This window comes from Gallus gallus, chromosome 1 (assembly GCF_016699485.2).
Source record: "Gallus gallus isolate bGalGal1 chromosome 1, bGalGal1.mat.broiler.GRCg7b, whole genome shotgun sequence".
Classification (NCBI taxonomy): domain Eukaryota; kingdom Metazoa; phylum Chordata; class Aves; order Galliformes; family Phasianidae; genus Gallus; species Gallus gallus.
Genome location: NC_052532.1, coordinates 127,012,888 through 127,028,715, shown reverse-complemented (window position 1 = coordinate 127,028,715; position 15,828 = coordinate 127,012,888). Strand labels below are relative to the sequence as shown.

Genomic DNA, 15,828 nt, shown 5'->3' with positions numbered 1-15,828 from the left:
TCAAAATAAAATGTTGCTATAAAGTATACAGTTGAAGAATACTACGTCTGACTGTAAACTGGAATGCAGTTAAGGCTAAATGTATTTTACATTCATATATACAAACAAATAAATTTAGCTTCAGAACCAAACAGTGATTTTCAGTTCTAAGTTATTTCTGCAAGCAGTTTGACTTTCTGATACCAAAAGCATTTTCATTTTCTTTTTTTCATTTGAAAAATAAATAAATAATCTTCCCTAGTCACTCAATAGCTGCATCAATTTGTTTTCAGGGCAGTGATTAGCATAATTGTGGTGGATTACTTGCATTTGGCACAGAACATAAATAATTCTTTATTTTTCATCATTAAAGAACTATGCTACATTGTTTCCTCTAGCAATACAATACTAGCATTTTTAAAGACATTTAAATTAAATATCCAGTCAGTTTCTCAAAACAAAGCCCAGACTATTTTCCTCTCCTCTGGAATTTTCTGCGACACCAGCATTCCCAGATTCATTCCTAGCAGTTCAGAACAGCTATATCTCATCTTGTCGGCTCCTAGAAGACTAAGAACTCCTCTTCAACTCTCTCCTTCCCATAAAAAGATCAAGGTCAAATCCAAAAAAGTCCTGGGTATCTAACACAAGATTTATATTCAGAAGAGGATCCAAATGGCCTTTATGTTTCTTACTAGTTAATCTTAGAAATACATAAAATATTAGAGGCCCTCTCTTTTGTATCATAAAGCACAGTCAGGCTTAGAACCACAAAAATCTCACCTAATATTCTAGATACCTGAAAAGCCCAGAAGAATAATAGTTTTCCCTAGAGACAGAAAGATATGCTTCTGCATGCAGACAGCTGTCCAGTGTCTTGATCAACTAGCTTACTGCTTGCCTCACACTTATGTTTGTTTTCAGAATTAAAAAGTAGGAACAAATTTTAGTTCTAGATAAGTGGATACATTCTTTTGCTGCCTAAATGAGGCAGCAAAATGTGAGCTAGGTGTCTAGCAACACAGTGGGGATCTACTCTATTTACTTAATGTCTAGAGACACATCCAGAGTGTGGAAATGGAAATATTTGAGCATGAAGCCCTTCTACATGTGTCTAGCAGACACAGCATAACAGTTAGAAGAAACAAGACTTTCTGGAGTACTTCTGGAAATATAACAGACTTGTGCAGGATTCTTAAAGTTGCACTAGAAGTCTGTCTTTAAGCCTGATCTATCACAAAGGTCCAAAAAGCTTAATTCTCCTGATATAATAACTACATGATAAACAGAAGGGATCCTTGTTTAAACAGTTTTCATCTTTATTTAATTTCTAAAAAATATGCAAAAGCAGAACTTTACAATTCTAGATTTATTTTCCACCTACTTTCTCCCTAAATTCCAATTCTCATGCTGAGTTTCTTAAAGTACTACATGTGTGTTAAAAATTATCTGTCATGTATATACAAGACCATTCACTGTGAGACTCTTACATGTTTAATAAACATGACCCGTGTTACCATAACTTGCATTATAACCTGTATTAAAAGAATTGCATTATATGGTTGCCCACAACTCTAGAAACTAGAGCTGATGATTCCAGAGCTAAAATGGCATTTAGCAAAAGATGTAGAAGATGGTCTCACTTGTCACACTACTGAGATATCCAAACAAAACACAACAATTATAGTTAACAATGAAGACACAGCATGTTGTGAACTTAGACAGAAAGAAGAACAACACTATATGTAATTTATTTACAGTGGGGATTTACTTTCAAAAGTTACTATTCTACCTTTTATAGGAAAAAGAGGGGCTTTTTTACTCCTCAGGTTAAAAATTATCAGTACAAGCTGATGCAACATCACTACTTCTGCAGTACAGTACATTTAATTTTTATGAGTCACCGTGATAAAACATTTTCCCATTCAAGCATTAATTAAAATATAAAAACATTAAATATTTATGAAAATATCTCTATATATAATTAAATAAATTAAAATTTGCACTCGAGTTCTTTGAATTTAACAACTGAATTTAAAAAAAAGAACATTTCTAATTACTCAAATGAGCAGCATATGCAAAGCACATGGTATGATTGTTTTCTATTTCTTTCTCTTGCTTGAATAAAATGTTATGAGTCCGTGAACTACAGTTAGCCATCCAGTTTGCACAATACTGAAATTACACAATTTTAACTCCTTTGTTATTGTTGTTGAACAATGCTCTAAATAGTGCACATTAGTTGTAAATAGTTCAAATTGATTGTCTAAAAAAATCAATTATCTTTATGAAATCATTACTTAGATAAGAATAATTTATACATCTTAAAGTTTTAAAGGAATCATGTGTCAGATTTTTATTTTTTAATCACACTTCACCGTTGAAAATGTACTTTAAAAAAATATAGCTAGAAAAGTATTAAATCATTTATTGAAAACATAGAGCTAATTATTTTAGGCAAAAGTGTTAAATATATTTAATTGTATTCCCACCTGAAATAAATTTAACCCTCTGGAATGTTTTTGTGATTGTTACATCGTATTTGCATAGAGCTAGATCACTAGGATTCTTCAGAAATCTACACTTTGGCGGAGATCATTACAGCGTGTCTACATTTAAACAGTTTAGGTCAGTCACACTGAAACACAGAAATACTGCAATAAAAGAAAGAATGGATACGTCACTTCAAATTCCCATACCACAGCATCAGTGATGTCATGAAGCTATTGAGACTGCTGCACATAATTTGCTAAGGTTTAATTTACCAATCATCCAATGAAAGCACTGTTTAACAAGAGTTTGTATTGTTCACCTGAGAGTGCTTCCATTTGTGGCCATAAACCATGACAACAGGAGGAAAAGCAAAGATTCTGATGAACCGCATTAAGTCTTGAGACCTGAGAAGGAGTTATATTGTGCCCTGACTCTTCTCAGACAACTAAAAACTGATCCATTTCCTAAAACTCTCATGATTAGAGCTGGAACAATTTATTCCTGCTTTCTAATGTGAAGGCTTTATTATTCCTTCATATTTGTTACCACAAATGATACAAGGCAAAAGGCTTGATCAGAGTCTGAGAACATGATCAAAAATCTGACAGTACGTGGCTACATCAAAGAAACTACACAACGTCCCACAGGGCTCCATCTGCACAGTCAGCTGTCAGGTCAGGATTTTAGAATGAAATTCTACCATTTAAACCAGCTTCTATCTGTGAAGTAAGATCAAACTCTGAGGACCATTTGCTTGGTTTCGTTTGTTACTATATTGGACACTGACAGCAAGCACTCACTTGCATACTCTAAACATTAACTGCACTTTTCTCTCCTTGAGGAGGATTATTTTGGTTGCAGGATTATGGTGAAGAATTTTAGCTGGACTTCTGTATGAGAATGATAGCAAGAAAAAAGTAAAAGTTGTCCAGGTGTGGAGACTCCTTTCTTTATTTTCCTTGCATATAAGCAGTACAATACAGCAAAAGTCATAACAACTATTATTTTTGAAACACTGATAATGATTCCCACCACTCTTACAGTCCTTCTGGTCATGCAAATGGTTCCCTGTTCTCCACTACAAATACATTGTCACAGTTGGTTTGGGAAACCTCCAGATCAGTTTCATTTCTTGACAAACTTCTCATAAGAATACAATCTTCTTCCAGAGTAAATATCAAATTCCTTAACATATACTAGCATATTTCTGTTGTGGTTGTGGTGAGTAATTCAGAATTGGCAATTGAACACATATGCTTGTGACAACTTACACTTCAAGAAACCAGCAAGCAGAGGATCTGAAATAAATCTTAAGCAGATTTAAAACTTTATTTTTTATTCTCTTGGTTTATTTCATGTATAGTCCAATTATCACTTCACACAAGCAAGGAAACTTTCAAAAGGCACGTCTTCTGATGTCTGAGGGTTAAAATAGATCAGTAGGCTCTATCTCACTTTTTTAATGTTGTTTGTTTCCCTTTCTTCTGATTCTCCATGAATTTCCCTCTTTGCATTATTAGGAAAAACAAACAACATGCTGAGAAAACATTAAAAACTACAATCACACCATCCCTCAGATTTCTTTCCAGACTCTTCCCACCTTCTGTCATTCATCTCAATATACTCTGATAGATCTTGACACTATTAGACTTTCTGCCCTTCACTGGGACCTGGGTGTGGCTAATTTTAAGCATGAACTGTCAGTTCCAAATAAATTAACTGATTATCTTGACTATATCTTCAGCTGTGTTTTATTTGTATCATCTTTGTGTTCTTTATGTCACTTATTTTCCATCTTCCTGATTTTTTAAAATTACGAGTTCTCTGAGGAGAGTGGGTAATTGAATCTTATGTATGCGTGAATACATGTGTACTATTATTATAATAACCACAAAGAGTTTAGCTATGACTATGATCAGCATGGATGCTAAACTATTAAACAGGTTCCTATTCATCAAATATTTTTTATTGTATTACATTTAAATTACAACAAATTGGAATAAACATGGTTCAGTGATGCAAAAATCACAAAAGTTTACAAAGCTGTTTTTTTCTTTGTCTGATTTTTACAATTCACATAATGGTACTCTTATCTCATAACCAGTTTGTCATACTCTGAATCATTGCTAATTCACAACTCTATTATCATATCAGATACATTACTAAATTTAGGGCCCAAAGATAAATTGAAACTGCATCTGGTGCAGTGTTGGTGTTAGGGAAAAATGCCTCATCTTCTTCAAAGCCTACAAAGCATAAGATGTGAGAAAGAAGATCATCAGATGAACAACCTTTCTAGACATTTGTATATGTCCTTCCTTATCATTAATCAATAAACCAGACCTAGTATGAAAGACAGATTGTTAGATTAATCTGATGTTTTTTAAAAGTCTATGCATAGATTTCTAATCTAAATCTTTTTTTCATCTTGATATCATAGGAATGTACAAATGTGTGTACGTATGTATACGCATATTTATATATATGTGTGTGTGTCCACATGTACTATTAAATTCTGTTACCTCATATTTTACAAAGTGAGAGAAAAAGATACGTCTTCTCATGTCTAACTCAAACCAGACTGATTATCAGTATCACAATTACCAAGTTTAATCCAGTATCTTTTAACTGCATACTGGTACTGTTCCATATTTCCAGAACAAAAAATATGAAAAATTCCTGCTGAGCATGAATAAGCACGTAAACAGCATTAAGATTTAGAATGGACTGCATTCCAGGTCTTACTGTATGAACACAATAAATGATAAACAATAAGCATTTTATTTGGAAGTATATGTTTCAAAGACATATTTCAAATAAATTTAAGGACATCAGCAAAGGAGACTTGCTATTCATCTATGTAATATATTTTTCAGTGAACAGTATTATTCTGACTATAATTTTAGTACTTACCGCTGTGTTGTATCTTTGAGAAACCTTCAGAATCCCCCCATAGGAGGCAACATGTCGTCATTTTAGTTACAGCACAAACGTTGCCTGTTAGAAGGAAATATGAAGTGTTCTTCAATAAAAGAAAAAAGAGCAGACTTATTAGTCACAGTTTGTGACAAAAAAACACTTATGATGTTACCTGCAATATTGGTTATCAAGATTAAATATATATAGATAATCAGAAGATAAAAATATGATAATCTATTAATGTTTGCTATAACAATTAATAGATTTTTTTTTTCCGTGCATATCAATCTCTCATGCAAAATTTCCTTTAATTCTTTAAACCACAAAAGTACTCATTTCAGGGAAAGAAAATTAAGGGAATTACCTTAAGATAAACAAAGAAAAAAAAAACTTTTTTACCTTATTATTAAGAAAATATTTATTTAAACATATGTTACATATGTTCAAATGGAGAATGTCAAATCATGTAACAGTTATTTATTATTTCCTGAAATTATATACTGTAGACTTTAGCAGAAAGTGTTATGGAAAAATAGTAATAATGTACTTTCTCATCTGATCCTCAATCAGATTTAGATATTTAAGTCTCACTTGAGCATGGTTTACTTCAAGGATTTCAAATAGTTTACCTGGATTTAACTATCTTATCTCAAAAATGTAGTATTATATTTTGTTTGTTTTCTACATAAGTAATGATGACCAGAAAAACACTATACATGTACCAGACGTTTATTTTTGAACAATTGGTAATTCACAACTGGAGCTTATACTGCAAATGACATTTCAACTGATAATTTACTTTTCAATAATCTATCCATTTAGATATTTAGACAGACTAACTACCAATATTTGCCAATAGTCTCTTCTGTGAGGACTACACTGAGATACTGGAATTTAAAGTTCAAAGCATAACATGTAAAAAAAGTTACTGCAAATAATTTTTGTTTGTTTGAAGACTGCATTAGTTGAAATACGCTTCTCACAAAAAGCAGCATAACCACATTTATGGCATTGTACATATTCTACTTGTATTGTTCTTTGTTTGATTGTATCTCTTAATGCACCAAGATACTACATATCATTTATTCATATTTTCACTATCTTGATCAATACAGACAAGCCCCTTAAAGGAAAAGTATGATTTCAAAACAAATGGCAGGTGAAAGAGCGAGGACATCAAGTAATCTTACTATTCTTACAATAAAGCAAGAAAAACATTTTCTGAAAAAAGTCACACAATGCATTTTGCCACAGTATAGTACTTATTAACACAGTACGAACACTTCTGCAATAAGATGACAAATGTTTCACTAACTTACATGGCTTTCAGAGTCCAACTGCCTGTTATTTGTCAGTAGGACATACATGACCTCCAGATAACTGATGAAGTATGTACTATTATTACAGAGTATATAAACAAGTATATATATATAAGTATATACTTATATATAAAGGCAAACACAGACTCTCTTACTATGTATGTAGACTTATAGTGACTACAAACAATTATTAGCTCTTAGTAATAAAGATCCTAAGGACCAGAGAATTGAGATTCCATCTTTCACATCAGAATACTTTCTCATATCATTTAAAGATATCAGGTTTTGTACTTGTGACCAAAATAAAGTGTAAATGAAATGCTATTGTCACACGCTTCAATCTTAATCACACTAAATAATTCTTGCTCTTTTTTTTTTTTTACTTACTACAGCCAAACCACGCATGGTAAACGCTATTCATTGGAACAACTGCAAACACAATTCTCAAACCCATGTAACTAAGGTGATTACCTCTAGAAACTGGAAGTATGTACCTATGGTTGGATATCTCAATATATGTATTTCAGTCTGAAAGGAACTAATTTAGGAATATGGAATCAAGTACAATTTTTTTATGATTAAAATATGTGTGAAATATTCCAACTAAACTGTGAAAGTGTCCATCTGGACACTTACCACACAGGAAACCTGGCAGCAGTGCACATTTTTATACACACCCTTTGAGGAATCATGTTGAAGCTTAGGGCATTCTTTATTCCAAGCTATGGTTATGTCTTAAATCTATCCATGTGACAGTGTCTTTTTTATTGGAGATTTCACTGCTCACAGAGATTATGCCAGCCATTTCAATTCTCCAAGAGTAGTAGATGATAAAACCTAGGACATAAGAAAATAGGAAGGATTTAAGGGATGCCTGGACAGTGAAAATCCACTAAAGTTCATATAGATTCCCATCTCAGAAATTTTAAACTTGATTTCTTCTTAATTTTTTGAGTCTCAACAGCTTCCTTCCTGCTACAGAAAGTGAACAATACTCAACTCAGCTTTGCTGACAAACATACAGTTTACATTACTGTCTCTACTTTGAAGAATAAAAAGAACTAAGAAAATGGTATTTGTAAAATAAGCTTTCCAAGTTTATTCCCTATACCTTTGTACTTCTCTCCTTACCTCCAATTTGTCTTATAGATATCATAATTCTCCTTGCCAGATTGATGACTAGATTATTGTTTAGACCATATATCTTCCACTAACCCATTCTGCTCTTACTATTCTTGTCCATTTATACCTCTTATTTGTAACTTATCTCCCTACTAGGCATTTACTTTTTAAAAGAGAAATGCAAATACTGAACTTCTTTTCTACAAGTACGCTCTTGGGGAAGTATATACATACATGACAAAAGACTAGTAGTCAAGTTGTAAGATAAAACATGGAAGTCCTCAATACATATTTCCTTTTTTAAAGTGACATGTTTTCTCTATACTTGTAACAATTGATTTTTTTACAAAAGTCTAATATAAATGTTAAGGGAATTTGGCAGTCCTTCTAATCTTACTTCCTGAAGTGTTCCTTTTTTTTTTTTTTTTTTTTTTGTCTTCACCAGTCAGTGCAGAGACTGTAGGTAACTTAAATCTGATGGCACTATAATCATCCTAGTTTAAAAGTTACTCAATTTAAGCTTAATTATTTGGTTCATTTCCTAGAATGATATTAATGTTAACTGATTTTATAAGTAATGCAAAAAGCACAACTCAAAAAAAAACTAAAACTTATGTTCTGTCAGTATATTTTCAGCTATCTCACGCAATACTCAAGAAATAAAAGCTCTATCTCATGCAAAAAAAAAAAAAAAAGGTTTTTGTTTGTTTGTTTGTTTTTGACATGATTGCCCACTCTCTCTAGCCATCCCCAAAACATCCGATAGGTCTTCACAATATCCAGTTACAAAGTAGGATTATTTATTTGTTCTTTGACACTCAGTTCTATCCATCAATATGGCTGGACTATGGTAACTCTGGTAGGAGCAGTTAGGTTCATAACATGACAAAATACAGCTTTATAAACACAGTCTTAGCAGTATTAAATTCATCTTTAAAAGTGTCCATTACAATGATTACATGTTTTAATCTACTTTATATTTTAGTAGGGAAAATAGGCATCCCAAATGGTAGAAGACCACGATTCAAACACTGTGGGCTTTCAGCAACAAAACAAAACCACCCACTTTTTGCATATACTAAGGTAGTGTTGACTTACAGATATCTAAGCAATAAGTAAATTACTGCCTTCACTTAAAACAAATGTAAATATCAAGTAATGAAAAGGTTATTAAATGGATCTTTTACCTTATTAAATGTGCAGGAATTCTCTCTCTGACCAGAGAGAGAAAATCAGCCAACAAGAAAAACCTCCTGGGGGGAGCTGTTTTTTCAACATTAATGAGTAGTAGCACATCAGAAAAAGACAGGAAATCTCTCATCTACACAATCTCCCTAAATGATAATATTCCCAACTGTATTTATTGTCTTCAAGCAGATCAGAAAGATACAGTAGAACTCATGCTGCTTCTTTCTCCCTTTCTCTCCCTAACATCCTAGTTTTCTCATGATCCTCTCCTTCGTCTCCTTCTGCTTTAAATGGTTACACCTTTGAACCTACCTGTGCCTCTCGTCTTGATTTCTGCCTGTCCCATAAGGATCTCCTTGTGGTAGTATACTCAAATAAAGCAGAAAAAGACTGACACTCCTCTGAAGTCAGAGGTGAAGGACTGAATCCTCAGCCACAAGCAACTACAATATCCCACAGAACAGGTGGGTGGCTTCAGAGATAAGCTACAAGAAAAAGAAAGAATAGGAATATATGAATCTGTGCAAGGTCTGCAAGATCAGGATAAACCCAAGCAGAGACCAAAGATGAACAGATGAACAGCCTAACATAAATGACAATCAGAGTCTGCTCTTCAGAGAAAACAGGCTGCTACCAACCACAATACCACAGAAACTGAAAGGATGAAGCCATCACCATAGGATGTATTCCAGCGAGGAAGAATGAAGCTCTTTATAAAGCACAATGGCACCCAGGAACAAGTGAGGTGAATTTGCAGAGGTACCTTTTTTTTTCAAAATAGAACTGACATTTCTTGAAAAATCTTGCCTTCAAAAGTATTTAGGTAATAATCTTTTCTAATAAGACTGGAAAAATGAAAATTCATTTCTCATGTGCATTACATTTGAATTGCCAAGAGCTACCTGTATCAAAATGAAGATATAATGTATGATAAAACAGATTAAAAAATCCAAACCAGAAGAATAAGGGTAAACATCTGAATATGGTGTAATATGTTTCACTAGGAAATTTGAAGACTTCGCAACATCAACAAATGAAAACCTCAAGGCTTAAAGGATGAAAATATCAGTTTAATATGGCTGCAACAAACCTATCAATTTATACTGCATTTAAAAAGAATAATGAAACAGAAAAAAAATGCTGAGGGGCAAAACATACAAACTGCAAAACAAAACAAAAACCCCAACCAACTCCCTCTCTCCAATTAATAAATATATAGGTAGATAGGTAGATAAATAAATAAATGAAATGCAGGCTGGAAATAATTACGCTAGACAGAGTCTGGATTCCAAAGCAGAAACAAAACAAAACAAAAAAAGAACACAAAACCAACATCAAAAATCAGCCTTCTGAAGAATTTGCAAACTGCTACTACAAGTCAGGAAGAATTAAACTCATGAAGACTAAGCTCAGGACAGTAATACACATAGCAGAATTTCCAATAATGAAGAAGAGTTGATTTGCTATGTTAAGAAATTCTGAATGGTATATGGATTGACAAATCCCCTTAGAGGAACTCCAAGACAGAAAGTAGCAATGCCAGCAAAGAATATAAGATATAACAAAAATAAAAGACATAAGAAAGGCTAAGTCTAAGGTCAAAGAGAAGGGAGAGAGTGCCAATCCTGTGTCAAAAGAAAAGCTTGATCCCATGTCAAGGAGAAAAGAAAAGCCAAGTCTGAGATTAAGGAGGAGGAGGAAAAGGAGGACAAGATACAGCTAAAGGAGAAAGACAGGAGAAAGGGAGGGGAAAAAGAGAAATCTAGGGGAAAAAAAAGATTAAGGACAAGCCCAAGGTGGAAGGAATAGAATCCAAAAAGAGCTTCAAGATCCTGCTGAGACATACTGAAAATTAAAGATCAGTTGAAACAGCAAGAGCTCCACATAATAACCCTCAAGACTGTCAAGGTATAGCATTCAGATATAGTAGATAGAGAACCAGATGAACAGAAGACAGAATAATCCACCCAGTGGCACAGAGTTCAAATCATCTATTCAGTCCTGACTTCAAGCACAGTTAAGTCTCCTTGGGCCTTTTAATATCATTTCTGTGTTTCTGAAAGTAACAGCAAGAAATGTGCTGAAAGGCACTTAAACAGCTATTACAGTAAGGCTCTTGCTATGCTCAAAGTAATGTTGACTATTTGTGTCACTTCCAAGTTATTATTGGTAAAGCAATTACCCTTGATTAAATCATTTATGCCCCTCTGTGCATAAGTGAGCTCTGATAAATGTATTTGCCTTTCTCCCATATGATTTTTTTAAGAACCTAGGTAATTCACAAAAAAATTCTCTTCAAATGTTCATAGATAGAAAGATGGCAATGAATGAAAATTCATTCAATTAAAATTTATTCATGAAAATCCTCTCAAAAATGAATTTTTTTTACCCTTACACAAATTTTCCTCTGTATCAGAAATAATGATTTTCAGTCATTGAACAGTATAGTTATAAGCCACTGAGCTATTTTTTCTTCTTGCTCCCAAAAACATGTAGTGTAAGGTAAGAGAAATTTAAACACAGCAAACAGACTGAAATTAGAACACCAACACTTAGTTTTTTTCCAATCTAGCCGCACAAATTTTCATTCCTATATTATCTAAACATTTTCTCAGCAGAGCATGCATAGTGAGGCCAACTAAGGAAAACGGAGCTATTCCAATTCAATCTTGACAAGCTGGCTGCAGACCCTTAAGTGAGATACCACAGCCTATGCTTTCTGAACAGTGATATAAAGCAGAGTCTTGACTCGCAAGAATATCTCTAACAGTTCTAAGATGTCCTTATCTTAAAATTAAGCTTTCAAAGTGTTTACACTATGAAATTAAAATTTTATTAAACCAAATTATAGAATCCATCCTACCTACACTGCATGTTTGAAACAAATGTTTGGAGAAAATCTTTTGGCCTGTCATGTCCCCAGAGGTACCCTTAGCCCCTACCTACAGTCCCTTGACAGCCCTCCTGCCTGTACAGGACCGAGCTCTGACACCTGTCTGGGGCCACCAGCTCCCAAGAGCTCTGCCCTCCCCCAACACAGACTCACCCACTGGCCCACCTCTGGTCCCCAGGGAGGTGCTTGGTTCAGAGGCTGGTTCCCTCCCCACTGAGTCCGCTGGTGGGGCAGTGGGATGGAATGGGCTGCTGAGGCTCCTGAGCCCCCACGGGGAGACCCTAGTGCTCCTGGCCTCCAGGCTTCAAAGAGCCACCAGCCCCCTTGATGCTGTGACACAACCGCATCAAATTCAAAACTGCAAATAAAATGCTCACATATAAAAAAATATCAAATTTAACAAGACCTGTGTTGTGAAACAAATGAAGAGCATATCCCTCTTAAGATAGCCATCATTTCCTATAACAGAATGATCAAAATCTGCTAATCCTAAACCTCTGATACATTTTCCCCCAGGCAACTCCATGGAAACTATGTAGTTTAAAAAACAAAAACCTCAAACCCTGCAGCAGAATAAATTCACACTATCAGTCAAGAACGGAAACAACTACTTACCACTGATTTTTTTTATAGCATTCTTCTGTTACTGAAACTTTCCATGTTTTTCTACTCAAACTTAGTAAAACCTCCACAATAAACCTAAACACTGGAATGCCTGAGCTAGTACTCCAGCAGCTTCTCGAAATTACACAGCAATGTGAATTTCACTGTTGTTTCCAACTCTTCTCAAGAAAGGTCTTCACTCTATATTTACTTATGTATTGTAATAATGCATCTTCAGTACTTTCCATATGACTGAGCCACCTACTTAGCTACTCTTTCTGTAACAGAAGTGCTACCTCTCATTTGGTATATCTGACACAATTCTCACCATGTGGAAGTATTCTTATCTATGTTTCTTTAGAACAGCTGTTACTAACCATGTGTTTAGTGAACCATTTGTGGCTTTGGATTTAGTTACGTAGAGAACAGTCTTCTGTATTCAGAACCTTGTCTTTTTTTTTTTTTTTTTTTTTAAGTACATCAGCTGATGAAATGAGTGATGTTAATTTTCTTTGCAAACCTTACTAAAGTTTGAGATTACCTAACTGAAATTATAACACAAGATTGTGTATTAAAAACAAGGAATCAAAAAGGAAATAAAATAAAAATTGCCTTCCATCTCCAAGTGTTCCCACTCATTTTGGAAGGTTATTTCCTGCTTTATATATAACATAGTAAATAGAAAACCTTTGTGGCAGGTTAGTTCTGGCCAGCAGCCAATTTCCCACTCATCTGCTCACTCATTCCCCTTCTTCACTGAGACGGGGAGAAAATAGGATGAAAAAACTCGTGGATTGGAGTAAAGACAGAGAGATTGATTACCAATTACCATCACAGTCAAAACAGATTCAATTTGTGGAAAATTAACTGGGATGGGTATTTGGTTGTCAGCCAAGGCTAATCCACCACAGTCCTATAACCATATTTGGTTCAGACTGTACAGGGATAATGGACTATCCAAGATTAAATGTAGAAGAGTATTGAGGCTTTTGCCTTTAAAGTACTATTAATTTTCATATCTTATTTAACAATTTTGCACAAAGATAAACTTCCACCTAAAATGTACGCATTATTATTCCATTTCTCTTGGTGTTCTGAAACTTACAAGCATAGCCACACAGACTGATATCTTGCAAATATGAACAAGAATTTAGACATAAAATCTAAAGCAAACTATAGAGATAAGTGAGACACAGCATAATACAGTATTAATATTAACTGGTTGAAGTAAAGGAACATTGGTATTACTTCATGCTTGCTATATGCAGGTGAGTCCTATTCAAAATTTAATAATGGTTTAGAGTAGAAACAGCATTTACCATTGACTTTCAGCTAAAGATTAGTAACCCCACACATCTGAGTGAAGAGCAATGCCAACATGCATCCTCAGATACTTCACTGCAAATCAGTTGCCTTAATTCAGGACATCTACAGTAAGAGTTCAAATTAATGACATTTTGAAGCAGACTGTCACTTTTCATTCCACAAATTCAGCTTGGAGCCAGGGTGATGAAGAAAGAATGATAACATCTACCTAAACAGATGAAAATGAATTTGCAAAACTGCAAGAAATATATAGAGGTGGTCATCACTATATTACAGCCTTTGACCATTTAGAACATAATTACCTATCATTTACTTTGACATTTTCCCTCCTTCTCCATCCCATGCCCCTTCTTCTTCAAAAGGTATTTAAAAATTTATTTGTTCTAAGTAGATCTTACTGGAGTAGGGATTATCACTGTAAGATAAGGGTTGACATAAGCACATCCTTCACAGACCTACATAAAAGCCATCAGGTAAGTTACATAAAGCTGTTTAGACTGGTTGAGACTTAGCATTGATAGCATGCTATAAAATGTAATATGCATGGTTCCTTTTGCCTTTTTTAAAATAGATTTTCTATTTGTTGAGTGGAAGCAACTAAAATCCACATCATTTAGGCTATAGGGAATATCCTTTTTCACCCCTCTTTTTCTCAAAATATTGATGGAAAAGAACAAACGATGTTGTCACAAAGACAGCTTAGGAGAGTGTTGGGAGAGAAGAGCACAACAAACTCAAAATACAAAAGCAATCCAATAGGATCATCTTGGAAGAATTTAAAAAAGGCCACTGTGGCAGAAAGCATTCAAGTATTGATTAAATAGATTCAACTAGATATTCTTTCTTAATCTGATGGAGCAGATAATCCTGGAAATCATTTCCAGCACATGGAGGACAAGATGGCACTCAGGATCAGATAGCATAGACTCATGCAGAAGTCACAATTGACCAATTTGATAAACTCCTGTGATGAAAAGACTGGCTTGGTGTTCAAGGGAAGAGCAACGGATATTGTCTACTTCAGTAAAGTTTCCAGAACTGTCTCCTGTATGACCTTTGCAGAGAAATGGATGAAGTATGGGCTGGATATGCAAACAATGAACTGGATGGAAATCTGGATTAATGTCTAAACCAGTAAGACTGGTGCTGGCACACAATCTTCCAGAAGACAGTAACTAGCATTGTACCCCAAGGGTCAGTACTGGGTCTAATCTTGTTCAGTGTCGTTATTAATGACCTAGATGATGGGGCAGTGTGTACCCTCAACAAGTTTCATGACACAAAGCTGGGAGGAGCGTCTAACACACCAGAGGATTGTGCTGATATCCAGAAGGATCTCGGTAGGCTAAAGAAATGAGCCATCAGGAACTTCATTAAGTTCAAAAATGTTAGTGCAGAGTCCTGTACATGGGGAGGAAAAACCCCAGACATCAACACGTGCTGAGTGCTTAGTGATTAGAAACAAGCCTTACAGAAAAGACCTGTGGGAGTGCATAAGTAGACAAGAAGAGGGATCCTGTCTTGACAGGAATATGACAAATCTCATTCTCTGATCTTTAGGATCAAATAAAGAAGAAGCAGATAAAATAGAATTTTGGGGACAGAAAAATAAACTAGGCTCTCTATGACTGGGAACTGACCTGCAGTGCAGCTTCCCTTGATAGGTTATTCTAAATAAAGATGAACTTGCATATTTACCTTATGTTTGATCTTTCACCCTCAGACTGTAGAACTGAAGACTCCATCATCTGATCCTAAGATGGACTTATATCTATCTACTTCTTTCCCTTTTTCTTTCTTTTCCTATCTATCTGTCTGTTTCTTTCTCTACTCTATCCCAGGATTGTACCAATCAGACACACCAATCCTTGCCTTAAGTGTGATTCTCACTGTTAATGAATTTGCCTGGTTTTGCTGTTTAGAATGGTTTTTACTGCTATCATATTTGTCAAATTTGTGATTTCATGTACCTCTCATTGTAGAATA

At 34.5% G+C, this 15,828-nt stretch overlaps 1 protein-coding gene across 10 annotated transcripts in view; it reads right to left on the bottom strand.

The window, feature by feature from the left end:
• Window positions 1-15,828, bottom strand: part of NLGN4Y (neuroligin 4, Y-linked) — a 179,642-nt gene that overhangs the window by 145,456 nt on the left and 18,358 nt on the right. For 7 of the 10 annotated variants that reach the window (NM_001171770.2, NM_001398071.1, XM_015274032.4 and 4 more), the window contains one exon: window positions 5,386-5,469. The gene's annotated coding sequence lies outside the window, so the exon portion shown is untranslated. Of the gene's footprint in view, window positions 1-5,385; window positions 5,470-7,387; window positions 7,548-9,332; window positions 9,506-15,828 lie in introns of all 10 variants that reach the window. The other 3 variants (XM_015274025.4, XM_025151226.3, XM_015274034.4) reach the window with 2 other exon arrangements.